Raw genomic sequence first — 14,970 nt, 5'->3', positions numbered from 1 at the left:
GGAAGTATCCAAAGATCAAATTGAATTGTTGATTGATACAAGGACTAGATTACCAAAACTAGATAGATTGCAAACTATTTCATTGCTGGTAGTACCTTTAGAACTTTGTTACCTCTGTTAATAGCCTATCTTTGTAAATGAAAAATTTGTTATGAAAGGATGCCCCTATTCTCTGTCATTGGCAAAACCTTTTAAACATTTTGATGGACTACTTTATACCATAAATTCATATTTTTTTTGTCAATTGGACGTATGCATCCAAGGGATTCCCCATTAAAGTATTCTATAAGCCTTCTTTACACCATTGACATATAGACCATGCAATCACCAAGGAGTGTTAGCATAAGAATTATATATTTGTTGTTGGATAGGCTAAATTAGTGTTGGTACCTATTGCAAAATGATTGCTCCCATTTCAATAACAAAAGGATTGTTAGGGTTGACAATGGCTAGCATAGATATAGTGGTAAATTGATGTTTCAAAGTCTCAACTATTATTCAAATCTTTATTCCAACTTATAGATTGTTGCTCTTCTTTGTCACCCCTTAAAAATTTTCGTCAATGGAGAGCTATCTGAGTAGAATTTCAAATATGATTTTGGAAAAATTACTATAAATCCTAGGAAAGACCAAAGTTGTCTAACTGTGTGAGGGATAGGCCCTTCCAATACCTTTCTAAACGTTGTACCATCAAAATCCCATCAACAAAGACTATCACCAAGATAGAAGATGTGATACTTCAAAAAGGTCACATTTAGATTCTTTGGATAGAAGATATGATACTTCAAAAAGTTCACATTTAGATTCTTTGGCATATAACTCATCCAGCCTTAAAATATCAAGAACAATTCTAAAATGGGTATGTTTTACTATAATCTATGATATTATTCGGTATATGTGTTTGAGTATTGTACATAACCGGGGTTAAGGCACAGTGACCTTTAACCCCCACAACCTCCCACTTAAAGGACAATGTGCCTTTAAGAGAGAACAACTAGTGAGCATACTATCCAATGCCCATCAATACACGACAATACTCAAACCGCTGACTAGGTAGACTCTTCGTCAGCATATCTGCAGGGTTATCATCTGTATGAACCTTGACAAGCTCTATGCGCTTGTCCTCAAGTACCTCCCTGATGAAATGGTACCTGACCTCAATGTGTTTGGTCTTTGCATGAAAGACCGGATTCCATGCTAGCTGAATAGCACTCATGGAATCACTATGCAATGTCGGTACACCTGTATGAATCCCCAAATCTCCCACTAGCCGATCAAGCCATATAGCCTCCTTGCAACCCTCTGTGGCTGCAACATACTCAGCCTCTGTGGTAGACAAAGCAACGCACTTCTGTGCGCGAGACATCCACGACACTGCACCACCTGCAAAGGTGAACACATAACCAGAAGTGGATCTCCTACTATCCACATGCCCTGCATAGTCTGAATCTGTGTACCCAAGTACACGCATGTCTCCTTTACCAAAGCAGATGCACATCTCCTTGGTACCCTTCATGTACCTCATGATGCACTTAACTGCCTCCCAATGCCTCTTTCCTGGATTAGCCATATACCGGCTAACAACTCCCACTGCAAATGCAATGTCTGGTCTAGTAGCTATCATAGCATACATAAGACTCCCAACTGCTGATGCATAAGGAACCTTGGCCATCATGGCCCTTTCCTCATCTGATTTGGGACTATCTGTATGACTCAGTTTCACATATGGAGGCAATGGAGTACTCACTGCCTTCCCCCCCTCCATATTGAAACGCTGCAATACTTTTGTAACATACTCCTTTTGTGAAAGCCAAAGGATACTCCGATCACGCGTGATGAGCATACCAAGAATATGACCTGCAAATCCCAAATCCTTCATATCAAAGGCCTCATGCAACTTGGCCTTTAATGCATCTAGCTCATAAGTATTCTTGCTAGCCAATAGCATATCATCCACATATAGTGCCAGGATTATCAGGCTACTATCCTTAGCCCTTTTAGTGTAGAGGCAGTGATCAATTTCACTCCTTCTAAAACCCTGGGACCGAATGAAAGCATCAAACTTCTGATACCATTCTCTAGGTGCTTGCTTAAGACCATAGAGACTCTTCTTCAACTTGCAAACTAAATGCTCTTTTCCCTTTTCTTCAAAGCCTTCCGGCTGCACCATGTAAATTTCCTCATGCAAATCCCCATGCAAGAAAGCTGTCTTGACATCCATTTGCATAAGCTCCATATCCTCTACTGCCACTAGTCCAAGCATGCATCTAAGTGTGGTCATCTTCACAACCGGAGAGAATATCTCATCAAAGTCCACACCCTTCTCTTGCTTGAACCCTTTAGCAACCAAACGGGCCTTGTACCTAGGCACATCATCACCTGTGACCTTCATTTTGTAGACCCATTTACATGGCAATGCTTTCTTTCCATGTGGCAAAGAAACCAAGTCCCAAGTCTTATTCTTCATAAGTGAACTCATCTCTGATTGCATAGCATACTCCCACTTGCGTTGATCCTCACGCATCATAGCCTCTTTGTAGCAAGAAGGCTCCCCGCAATCAGTAAGCATCACATAGTCTACCCCTGGAACAAACCTATCAGGTGGTCTAGACACTCTAGATGATCTTCTCAATGGCATTTCAGCTTGCTGTCCCACCTGCATATCAGCCACATTTGGCTCATCATTTCCACCAATAGATGATCCATCATCTACCCTTGATTGTATACATGTGGGAGTACTTGGTGGCACCATTTCTTGCACATTTGGTGCATGGACAGCTTGCTGTCTATCAATATATGCAGGTGGATTCACATCCTGGAAAGTGATTCTCCTCATTTCCACATCCCTCATGGGTGCCTTATGCATCTTCTTCTCATTGAAGACCACATCATGGCTGCGTATGATCTTCTTTGCTTCTGGATCCCAGAGATGATAGCCCATCTCTCCACTTTCACCATAACCCAGAAAGATGCATTTCCTAGACTTAGGATCTAGCTTCTTTCGAAGCTCTTTTGGCACGTGTGCATATGCCTCACACCCAAATATACGCAAATGAGAGTAAGAGGGCTTCTTGCCACTCCATGCCTCTTCAGGAATACCACCATCCAAACTCTTACTAGGTGATCTATTGATCACATGCACTGCAGTCTTCATTGCCTCAGCCCAAAAACCACCAGAAAGACTTGCATTGGAAAGCATGCATTGCAACCTTTCTTGAATGGTATGGTTCATCTTTTTTGCAACTGGATTTTGCTCTGGAATACGAGGGGATGTGAGCTCCCTCTTAATCCCACGTGTATCACAGAAATGCTGAAAGTCATGAGAGAGATACTCTCCACCATTGTCAGTCCGTAGGCATTTAAGCGTTCTACCTGACTGATTCTCAACCAAGGCCAGCCATTTTTGAAATACCTGGAACACATCACTCTTCCGAGCTATAGCATAAGCCCACACTTTCCTAGTTGCATCATCAATGAATGTCACATAGTATTCAGCCCCGCCTAATGACCGTGTAGGCATGGGACCACATACGTCTGAATGCACCAAATCAAGCTTTTCAAACTCTTTCTTTCCCCTTCTTTTATGGGCTGATTTAGTCTGCTTCCCATAGAGACAATGCTCACAAAATTCAAAATCAGAGAAACTCAAATGCGGTACATAACCCAAACGGCATAAGAGTTTCATTCCATTCTGGCTCATGTGCCCCAACCTGCAATGCCACAAAGAAGTGCTTGGCTGCTCGGTTATTGCAACAACATGATCAAATACCCCTGATACATGTAAGGGATACAAAGTCCCACACTTGGCACCCCTGGCCAAAAGCATAGAGCCCTTCTGAATTTTCCAACTTTGAAAGCCAAAAGTGGTGTGAAAACTAGCATCATCTAGCTGACCCACTGAAATAAGACTCTTGGTCAGCTTAGGCACATGTCTCACATGTTTCAAAACAAATGCAGACCCATTTGCAAAAGAAAACTTTATGTCACCTGCTCCCACTATGTCACATGCATAGTCATTTCCAAGATGCACACAATCTGTCTTTCCACTATCATAAGTGGAGAACCATTCCCTATGGGGAGTAACATGGAATGAAGCACTAGAATCCAAAATCCAATCCTGGGAATATGCATCATCTGAAGTGGTAAGCAACTCTGCAGATAAAGTAGACATGAAGAGAACATCATTGTCACTATCATGTGTGACTGCATTGATCTCCTCGATCTTCACTTTTCCTTTGTCCTCCCTTGGACTCTCTTCCTTTTGATTTGCACCCCAATTTGCATTATTTTTCTTATCCTTTTGCTCTCTTTTCAGCTTGTAGCAATCCTTTTTCATATGGCCTTTCTTGCCACAATGGTAACACTCAATGTTCTGTGCCCTGGATTTGCTACGTGACTTCACTCTTTCTTGGGACTTCCCCCTGAACTGTGATCTGCCCCTTTGCACATTTAAGGCTGCATCCTGCTTGTTGCCATCCATAGACTTCCGTCTAATCTCCTCGACCAACAAGCTACCCACAACATCATCAAATTTCAGTACTCCACCAGGTGCAGAGTTACTGACAGCTGTACGGAAGGTATCCCATGAGGATGGCAATGAACATAAGAGAAATATTGCCTTAGTCTCCGCATCAAAATTCATTTTCTGAGCCTGAAGCTGGCTGAAAATAATATTGAATTCATTCAAGTGAGAAGCAATGGAGACCCCTTCCTTCATCTGCAGCTCAAACAACCTCTTCATGAGGTAAACTTTATTAGAGGCAGTTTCCTTCTCATAAGTGGCACACAGTTTCTTCCACAAAAATCTTTCGTAGTCTGCTCATTTACTACTGTGAAATAAACTGACTCTGCAAGATGAAGTCTAATTGTAGACTTTGGTAATGCATCCAACTCATTCCAATCATCCTCAGACATATCCACAGGCTTAGCTTCAATACCTGCCAAGGGTTTAATCTGCTTCTTTTGAATAAGCACATCCCTTATTTGTTCTTTCCACAAAGAAAAGTTTGTCCCATCAAACTTTTTAATGCTGAAAAACTCCTTTTCAGACATGGAAGAGGATGCCATGATGCAAATAAAGCAAAAATCCCAAATGCTAGTGCCTGCAAGAGAGAATCACACCAAATACTAGGTGCACCCAAATGTGTATGCCACAATAGAGTGAAATGTCACCAAAACTCAAAGCTCAAAGCATCTGACTCATGTGCATATACTATGCATCCATATGAGTAAATCTGGCCCAAAAGAAAATGCCAATAAGTGCTAAATGACTCAAGCATAAACACTGTCCACTGGCATATGCATCAATAATGTCTCATCCAAGAGAGCATAGCACTATCAGTGCATCACCTGCAATGTTTCAAAGCTGTCCCCCCTCAGCATAAAATAGCATCCATGTGCAAAGCGTCCATAAAAAATAGCATCCCACAAGGCAATTTGGGCCTATCAGCGCATCCAACAAGGACCGCAATGCATCCAAATGGCCTATAAATCATCCATTGCAACCCAATGCATACCACGAATGAGTGCACACTGCTCAAACTGCAACCAGAGTGATCTGCATAAGGTATGCTCAAGAAATCATAGTCCCACGGTAATGAGCGCTACTGAAAATAGAACCTGAGATGCCTCAAAACATGGGTGCCATTGCATAATCGGAATCAGCAAGAAAATATGCAAATATTTTTCTTCTGCCAGAACTCCAAAATCCCAACCGATGAGTGAGAAATGGGAGTCAACACTTATCCACTGCCATGTGGCATAAATCTAAGGTTTCAAAACCTTAGTATGAAAAATGCATAACAGAGAGACGAAATCGAATACACAGAGATTTATAACTCTGAAAATCCTCCACCGAATCGCGCAAGAATTGATAGGTAGGGGTTTTTGGGCGTCCGGAATGCAATGGGACAGACGGTTTTGGAAACCGTTGTCTCAATCACTGGGTCCAACACACGGACTGAAAAACGTTTTTGGAAACAGAGCTGTTTGTAAACTCCACCGGAGTACAAATGATGAGCAACATAGAAGTTTTAGGACCTCCTGAGTCCACCGGAACTGACAGATCTGCAAATGGTTGCTCCAAACTTGAGTTCCAACACCCGGGCAAAAAACGCAGGAACTGACATAGTGAGTCAGAAATCCAATGAAATGATCCCAGATTCAGGAATGAAGGTGTTTCCAGGCTCCTGAAGTAATGTGGATACCAAAAGCAAGCAATAGTTGCCTCTACAAGTCAATATGGAGTCTCTGTCATCGAACGAAACAGGGAAAAGCTCAAAAAATGACTTTTTCTTTGAAAGCTCTTAACAGGCTCTCAAAACCACTTCGCAAAGCCAAAGTGACTTTTCCAAAGGTTTCTCCAAGGTCTCTGCACACTCGGATGTAAGTAAAGTCACCCACAAAGCTTCCCACATAGCTTCTCCTTCCTCCCACAGAGCTGCTGAGCTTCAAGCATTCACGCACGCTCAGCTAGATCACCCGGGCTCTGATACCAATTGAGAGTGCTCTCAACGGAAGTAAGAACGGAAGAGGGAGAGGGAGCGAGAGAGAGAGACAGAGAGCCACACAAGTTTGGTGGGTGCAGAACCACCCTAATCTTCTTTTTCATTCATTTATATATGTGTTTGAGTATTGTACATAACCGGGGTTAAGGCACAGTGACCTTTAACCCCCACAAGTAGATGGTAGCCCATAAGGCAATTTCGTTGGAAATACATCCATGTAACCATTTTTAACTAACCATTCCTCAAACAAGTCTAAATTATTTATGGATGACATATAGTGGAGCACTCAAAAAATTTAAAATAAATCGCTATACATTGAGAATTTTCAAAATCATCATCATGTGATGCATTAAAAATTTCCAAATCATTTCTAAGGTTCAAAGATGGTTTAACAAATATCTTTTAAAAATATAAATCACAGGCGTTTTGAAAAAAATGAATGACATCCCTTTTCCAATCAATCTTCAAAGTATCCTCTTGTTATAAAAACATTCTATTCCCAACATAAGATCTGCTCTATTAGATTCATCTCTAGGAATGGTAGCCCTTCATCTATTCCTAAGTATGTAAAGGAAGATTTAGAATATTTCAATCCCAAAATTGTCATTCTCTTGACAATATCTGCACGAAACATAAGTGATTGCTAGGCATGGGAATTTCGAGTCTTATCACTAGTTTATGGTTGATGAAATTATGAGTAGATGTAAGGTCAAATAGGATGCACAAAGTACTTCATGACCTAAGATTGATATATTCAATTTAATTAAATCATTAATTCTAAAAATAAACTAAGTCTACATACACAACACTAGAAAGATTCCAAAAGAAAATTTTTAATAGAGAAAATCCTTGACTCACATGTGACCTTCATCATTTGGATGGTCATATGGGCCTTCATGGAGCAATCCTTACTCAAGTGGCCACATTTCATACAATAAAGCCATACACCTTATTTGTGTGCCTTGGCCAATTTTGTGAGATTGGTTATTTTCTTTGAATTATTAGGGTTCAAATTATCTTTTCTATTAGTAGAGAAAATTTTCCATTTCTTCTTTGAAACCCCTTTAGGTTTTTTATTGGGAGATAAGTAGACTTACAGGTGGCTTCAATCATGTTGTCATAGGCCTTTGCAAACCATGTTCCATCTTTTGGAGATAAATCTTGTTCCTTTGAACTTCATTCTAATGTTCCTGTTGAAGTGTTCTTATAAACATGTTACAAATCAAAAGAACATCCATATTAGGTACTTGAACACTCAAGTCTTGAAACTATTGGATAGAGTGCTCCTAACCATGAAAACTCATTTGCAAGCTTGTTGATTTATTGATTGATCAAAGTCATTGCCTTATTGAATGAACTCTTTGTGAAAGACTTCTTAACATGGCTAGATAGCCAAGCCAATCTTTCTAATTTGGATTAGTTTTATTATGGTTGGTCCAATGACCCAACTAATTATCCAATATTCGTAAACATAGATAATTATTTATTCTAATACCCTAGGACAATAAACTTATAAAGCATCCAAATTGATTTCACAATCTTGGCTTTACGCCATAGCAAACTAAATGGTAGTAATATAAAAAATGGCAACGATGCTTACTACACTTGTAAGTACACGAAATCATGGACCCAATGATATATAGATAGATAGATAGATAGAGAGAGAGAGAGAGAGCGAGAGAGAGAGGGAGGGAGGGAGGGAGAGAGAGAGGGAGGGAGGGAGGGAGGGAGGGAGAGAGAGAGAGAGAGAGAGAGAGAGAGAGAGAGAGAGAGAGAGAGAGAGAGAAGAAGAAGAAGAAGAATATATTATCGTCCTCTGAAGACCAAAACCGGCCTATGGGACCTGGGCAATACAATATCACAAGTACATGAAAGCTCCTCCCGAAGATGGGAGGGTGGAAAAAGAAACCACCTTCTAGGATTCAGGTGGATTCCTATGCTTGAAGAGCTTATACACAAATGTTCCTAAAGCTGAAGGTGACCCTTTATGCAGCAAATCAGCCAGTTTGTTATGTCCCTCAAGGAGGTGATTGAACTCTTCCCTAATGTGTGCATAGTGAGGGCATATCATTACCATGTGTTCTTCTGTTTCAACCATACCTTGATCACATAGTTGGCATATTCTACTCTCCCTTGGCATCTTTTTCCATCCCCCTGTTTCTATTTGCAGCTGGTGTGATCGGGTGCGAAGTGAGGCTAAAGCCCTCCGTTTATGCACTGCTATAGGTGTACATATGTACTTCTGCGTTGTTGTCTCCCTTCCTGTATAAATTGACCAATATTCGGGGTTGATATATGTGCGATAGTACTCAAATTTATCTTTGTTTTCTGCTGTTTGCCATTTCCTGTGTAGTGCATTCAGCAGGTCATAATGAAAAGCCTCTTCATCAATCTCCTCTGAAGAGTAGTTTAAATACTCTTCTACTTTCCACTTCTTGAACCATTTTTTTAGGTCCTGTGCCCATCCGGATGTCAAAATCTTGCCCTTGTTTGTCTTTTGAAGCTTCTGACTTTCATTCCATGCTCTCTTTGGTAGCCTTTCATTATCCATGCACTTGACCTTTGTGATGTATCTGAGTACTCTCTTCAGAGCATGTAGCTCTATGGGTATACATCCTGTCTCTAGGAGTAACAAAGAGTATGGTGTAGTAGCCTTGATGCCCAGGTGCCTCCTAATGAAAGACTTTTGCATTTTCTCTATCTCATTCCACGTTGATGGAGATATACTCCCACCCCATACCTCTACTCCGTAGAGTACTGTCTGTATCACATATGCCCCAAAGATCATATTTCGTACTTGCCACCTTCTCGTATTGCTATTGTTGCACTCATTTTCAAATTGGAAGTATTTTGCCCATCCTGCATCAAGTCTCCGTTGCACACAGCTGTTCCATCTATTATTGGCGGGGAGAGAGCGAGAGAGAGAGGGAGGGAGGGAGGGAGAGAGAGAGGGAGGGAGGGAGGGAGGGAGGGAGAGAGAGAGAGAGAGAGAGAGAGAGAGAGAGAGAGAGAGAGAGAGAGAGAGAGAGAGAGAGAGAGAGAGAGAGAGAGAGAGAGAGAGAGAGAGAGAGAGAGAATCCACAAAATAACATATGAAGCTTACAAGAGCTTTACCTTTCCAAATACCCTTGCATGGTATTACATCCCCTTGTCATTAAAATGATGACTTGTCCATCAATTCAATAATGACTCTAGATGATCAGCATGCTTCGCCCTTTTCTACCTGCTAAACATATCAAGGGTGAAAGAGGGGTTCCCAAGGACATCTTGAAATTGATGGGCTGAGTATGTTGCAGCCACAGAGGGTTGCAAGGAGGCTATATGGCTTGATCGTCTAGTGGATGGATGGGTCTAGTGGATACAACTAGATCTTCATATATGAGGACCAACAAAAGATGGAATTCATCATTGAGTGGGGGGCTCATGCATGAAGGTGGTGCTATTTGTCTAAGGAATGCACCGACAACACTTCAACAATTTATGGTGGATATATTTAAGGATTAACTGGTTGACTTTCTCACTATCTATATAGATGCTGTGTACATAGTTGAGGTAGGTCATCTCAAGGTCTTTAGAAGTATTGAGGAGGAGGAATATCTTGAATCTCTGGCTACATATGTATATTGTGTAAGGATTGGCATCCTACTCGAACATGTCATTTCTAAGGAAGGAATCAAAATTGAGCACTTAAAGATATACGTCAGAGAGAGAATGATGGAACCGAATATACTAACACAATTACATTCATTCATCAACTTTATTAGCTTCTACCATCGATTCATTAAAGGTTTTTTTCAACTTGCAACCCCATTATATGAACTCGCCCAAAAAGAGGTGAAGTTGCAGTGGAATGGTAACTTACTAGGGGAATTCAAGGCATTAAACGACCAAGCCATGATCACACCCATCCTACCCCAACGTTGATGGGATGTGATATTCCACATTCATGTCGATGCCTTGAGGTATGCCATAGGCATTATCATAGCTCAACTTGATGGCTAACTAGACTAGCTAGTTTGTTATGTAAATGGCATGATGACACCTCAAGAGTGCAACTACAGTACCACCTGAGCAAGGAGTTGTGACCACTCCCATCCTATGCCAACCTTGATGGGATGTGATATTCCATGTTCATGTCAACTCTTGGGCTTTGCCATAGGAATTATCTTAGCTTAGCTCCATGGCAGCTAGACTACCCAGTTTACTATGTAAGTGATATGATGACAACCTCAAAGTGCAACTATAATACCAGTGAGTGAGAAGCACTCGTATAATATCCAAAATTTTAGTCATTCTCCACTTGTCAATCCATTCATATTTTATGTCAACAACCAAGACTTGTTCTATTTAATTAATAAAATAGTCATTCAAGGGCTACTGAAGTGTTGGATGCTATTGTTGTAGGAAATTAACTTACAAAATATTCATCCAATAAAATAGTCATCCAAGGGCTACTAGAGTGTTGTATGCTGTTGTTGTAGGAATTTAACTTACAAATTGTCCACAAGCTAGGGAAGTCCCATGTGGGAGTATAGTGTTTTTTTAGAAAACATGGAGTTTGCACCGATGTTGATTTGCTTGCTGTTAAAGTTCCTATGATAGAGTATGAAGGTAATCTCCAAGGCAAGATTCCCAAAGTACCCTTGAGTGAGGAGTTGTGGCCATGCCCATCCTATGCCAACCTCGAATATCGATTCCTTGGGCTATGCCATAAGCATTATTCCATCCCAACCCAATGATTATTTTTTACTTTTCACTAGAGGCTTTACATGTGGTCTTGTATAAGAACCTAGAACAAACTTACCTACAAGGCCAACCATGCAACAAGGTGTTCACACACATCTCTCAACATTGGATGCCCCTATAGGTCACCCACTTTAATGAGGTAAAAGTCAAGCAATGAGAAGAAAAGCTAAAGCTTTGGTTGATTTGTTGAGATATCAAGCTCTACCCCCGATATATCTCCTGGATGACTATCATTTATGTCACCGCCTATGTTAGTTGTACTCGTGGTGTAGTTAGACTACCACGTATGTTTTTGGTTTGGGTTCACATATGAACCACGTATTCTAGGGTTTGACATATAGGGTATTTCCCTCTTCTATTGTATTATTGTTGTGTGCAAAAGTGAAGAAAGGCTTCACCCTCCAACCTTGTGTCCTCTCTCTTTTGTGTGTTGTGAAGAAAGCTGAACTTGAGTCTCCTATCTCTCTCCCTTATTCTTTACATGGTATCAGAGCTTTGTTCGTGGTAAGGAGCTCAAGAAAGCAAGCCAAGTTTGTGGTGTCTTGGTAAGAGGACCAGTGTTGCTTTCCTATTTCGAGTTTGGGAGCAAATCTCTGCAGGTAGCACAGCCAGAAGTGCAGGAGTGCACTGTTTCAGATTGAGAGGCCCTTCGCGGTGTGGCGAGAGCGCAGTATATGCTGCGGGTTAGGGCGAAGCCCTTGATGACTTTATTTTTTTGATTTGAGGCCGTTTCGGGGCCCGTTTTGAAGGCGCAAGTTCTTTGTAGGCACTCAGAAAAAGGCCCTGTTTTTCGCTGTGCGACCACTGCGCGGCTAGTCGGTGGAAAGTGCCATAGAAATTGCATCATATGCCTGTGTGCAGAGATATTGGGATTGTAGATTCATGCCTATTGCCTGTTGATGCAAAATCGTCACTAGGAAGTGACTGTGTGGTGAAATACCACTTTTGTCCGTGTTGCAGATCTGCCCCTGTGAGGTTTTTTGCAGAAGTTTTGCTATTTGCCCTTGTGAGGCATTTGCTGTGTTTACAAGTTGCTGTTGCAATTCATGATTTGTAAAATGTCTGAGAATCTGTCTACCATTGTCAGTGAGAAGCTTGACAAGAACAACTTCCAAGCATGGAAGTTCAGGATGATAAACTTCCTTATGGGAAAGGGAGTTTGGGATTACATCAGTGGTGAAACTGCAGAACTAGTTTTGGGTGCTGCTCCCACTCCTGCTGAATTGAAGGCCTTTAAAGAATGGCATGAAAAAGCCAGAAAATGCTTGTATTGGCTGTCTGTTAGCATTTCAGATTCTATGATTGTGCATATACAAGATGTAGAGACACCTAAGGAGGCATGGGATACATTGGTGAAGCTGTATAGCACAAATACCAAAGCACGAAAGATGCAGCTAAAGCAGGAGTTGCACAATGTGCAAAGGAAAAATATGAATATAAATGAGTATTCCTTGAAGGTGAAAGGCCTTGCAGATTCTCTTGCCTCCATTGGAGCACCTGTTGATGATGAGGACTTAGTGTCCGTGACCTTGAATGGTCTTGGGAAAGATTATGCACAGTTTCGGACATCCATTGGAGTCCGTGAAACATTTCCTGATTTTCAGGAACTTATTGCTCTCTTGCTGAGTGAAGAGCAAAGGAATGGTGGTTCAGCCACCTCAACTTCTCAAGAGACTGCTTTCTACTCGAATACAGGTAGAGGCAGGGGTAGAGGAAGAGGCCGTTTTGGTGGCCATGCAGGAAATCAGAACCAACAGCAACAACAGGAAAACCAATCCTATGGAGGAGGATGTGGTAGTTCTAGAGGCAGGGGGAGCCAAAGAGGCCGTGGTTCATGGCAAAGGAACCAGCAAGTAAATAGCAGCACAGAATGCTATTATTGTGGAAAGCCTGGAGAATACATGCTATAAAAAGCAGAATGACATCAAAAGTGGGAAGTTGCAGCAAAGCAACTATGCATCATCAAGTGGGCATGGTGACGACAGAAATGAGCACCTTTTTGTGATGCAGCATATGGTTAACTCCATGTCAGGAGATGCTGCAGCTTGCAATGATGTTTGGTATGTTGATTCAGGTGCCTCTAACCACATGACCAGTCATGGTGAGTGGTTTCATGATGTTAGAAATTTGGATAAGCCAGGTTATGTTGAAACAGGTGATGATACTGCGCACCCAATTACACAGGTTGGTAAAGTGCCATTGGCTATGCAGGATGGCAAAACGAAGTACTTGGCAGATGTACTTCATGTTCCAAAAATCACTAAGAACCTGGTTTCAGTTGGCCAGATGGTTGAGCAAGGTTTGCAGGTTAGATTTAATCCTGATGGATGCTTTGTTGAGGACTTGAAAAATAAGTGCCGCTTGGTTGCAAAAGGCAACAAAAATGGCAGAATGTTCACCTTGGATGTTGATATGCCTGAGGTGAAAGCCGCTATGTTTGCGCATGGGAGTGGTGTCATTGCAGATATTGAGATATGGCACAAGCGCATTGGGCACGTGAATATACAAAGGCTGAAATCTATGCAAACGAAAAACATTGTTGCAGGTTTGCCTAAATTCAGAGTTGAGGGAATGCAAAAGGTATGTGAAGCATGCCAAATGGGTAAGCAGGCCAGACATGCATTTCCCAAAAATGCTAAGGTGAGCAGAAGACCTTTGGAAGTGATCCATTCAGATGTTTGGACAACCAAAGCTGCTTCTATTGGTGGATGCCATTATTATGTGACGTTTATTGATGACTACACTAGGAAGGTGTGGATTTATTTTATGAAGCACAAAAGTGAAGTGTTCAGCCATTTCAAGGCTTTTAAGGCAATGGTTGAAAAAGAGAAAGGTGTGCATATTAAAGTGCTAAGATCTGATGGAGGGGGAGAGTACTTTTCAGAAGAATTTTGTGAATATCTGAAAGAACAGGGAATTCAAAGGAAGTACTCATGCAGGTCTACCCCTCAGCAGAATGGGGTTGCAGAAAGGAAGAACAGGCATATTGCAGAAGTAGGACGGGCGATCCTAAATGAGAAAAACATGCCTGATTATTTTTGGGCTGAAGCAGTAGCAACTGCTGTTTATATTATGAACAGAACCCCCACTGCAGCTGTCCATGGCATGACACCTGAAGAAATGTATACAGGCCAAAAACTAGATATTTCTCACTTGAAAGTATTTGGTTGCATAGCTTATGTTCATGTTCCTGATGAGAAGAGAACAAAGCTAGATCCAAAGGCAGAAAAATGCATCTTTATTGGATGCTCTGCACCAGAAAGGGTATCGCTGTTATAACCCTTCCACCTGCAAAATGCAAGTGAGTAGAGATGTTGTTTTTGATGAAATGAGCAGTTGGTATGCACCAACTGTTATGGTAGGAGATGCAGATGCAGGAAATGGGAATGCTGCAATAAATGCAGAGCAGCAATCTCAAGCCTTGAGTGGACCCAAAGAGTCCTCTACTAGTGGATCTAATGCATGGACAGGGAGATTGAGATCTAGTGAATCGTCACATGGCAGTCCTGATAGTGTTGTGCAGGTATCACATAAGGGAAAAGAAAAAGTGGACCATGCTCCAGTGTTTGATGTGTCTGCTGTAGCTCTCATGTTGATGGAGAGTCAAGTGGCTCTAAAATGAGCCTTGATGAGGAACTTGGGATTCCTTCTGTTGTTACACCTGGTGCAAGGAAAAGCAGGCATGATTTAAAGACTCCTGCAACTGATCCAGTTGTAC

Source organism: Dipteris shenzhenensis, chromosome 1, assembly GCF_047967505.1.
Source record: "Dipteris shenzhenensis isolate YYH24624 ecotype China chromosome 1, Dip_SZ_1.0, whole genome shotgun sequence".
NCBI lineage: Eukaryota > Viridiplantae > Streptophyta > Polypodiopsida > Gleicheniales > Dipteridaceae > Dipteris > Dipteris shenzhenensis.
This window is presented reverse-complemented; position numbering follows the sequence as displayed.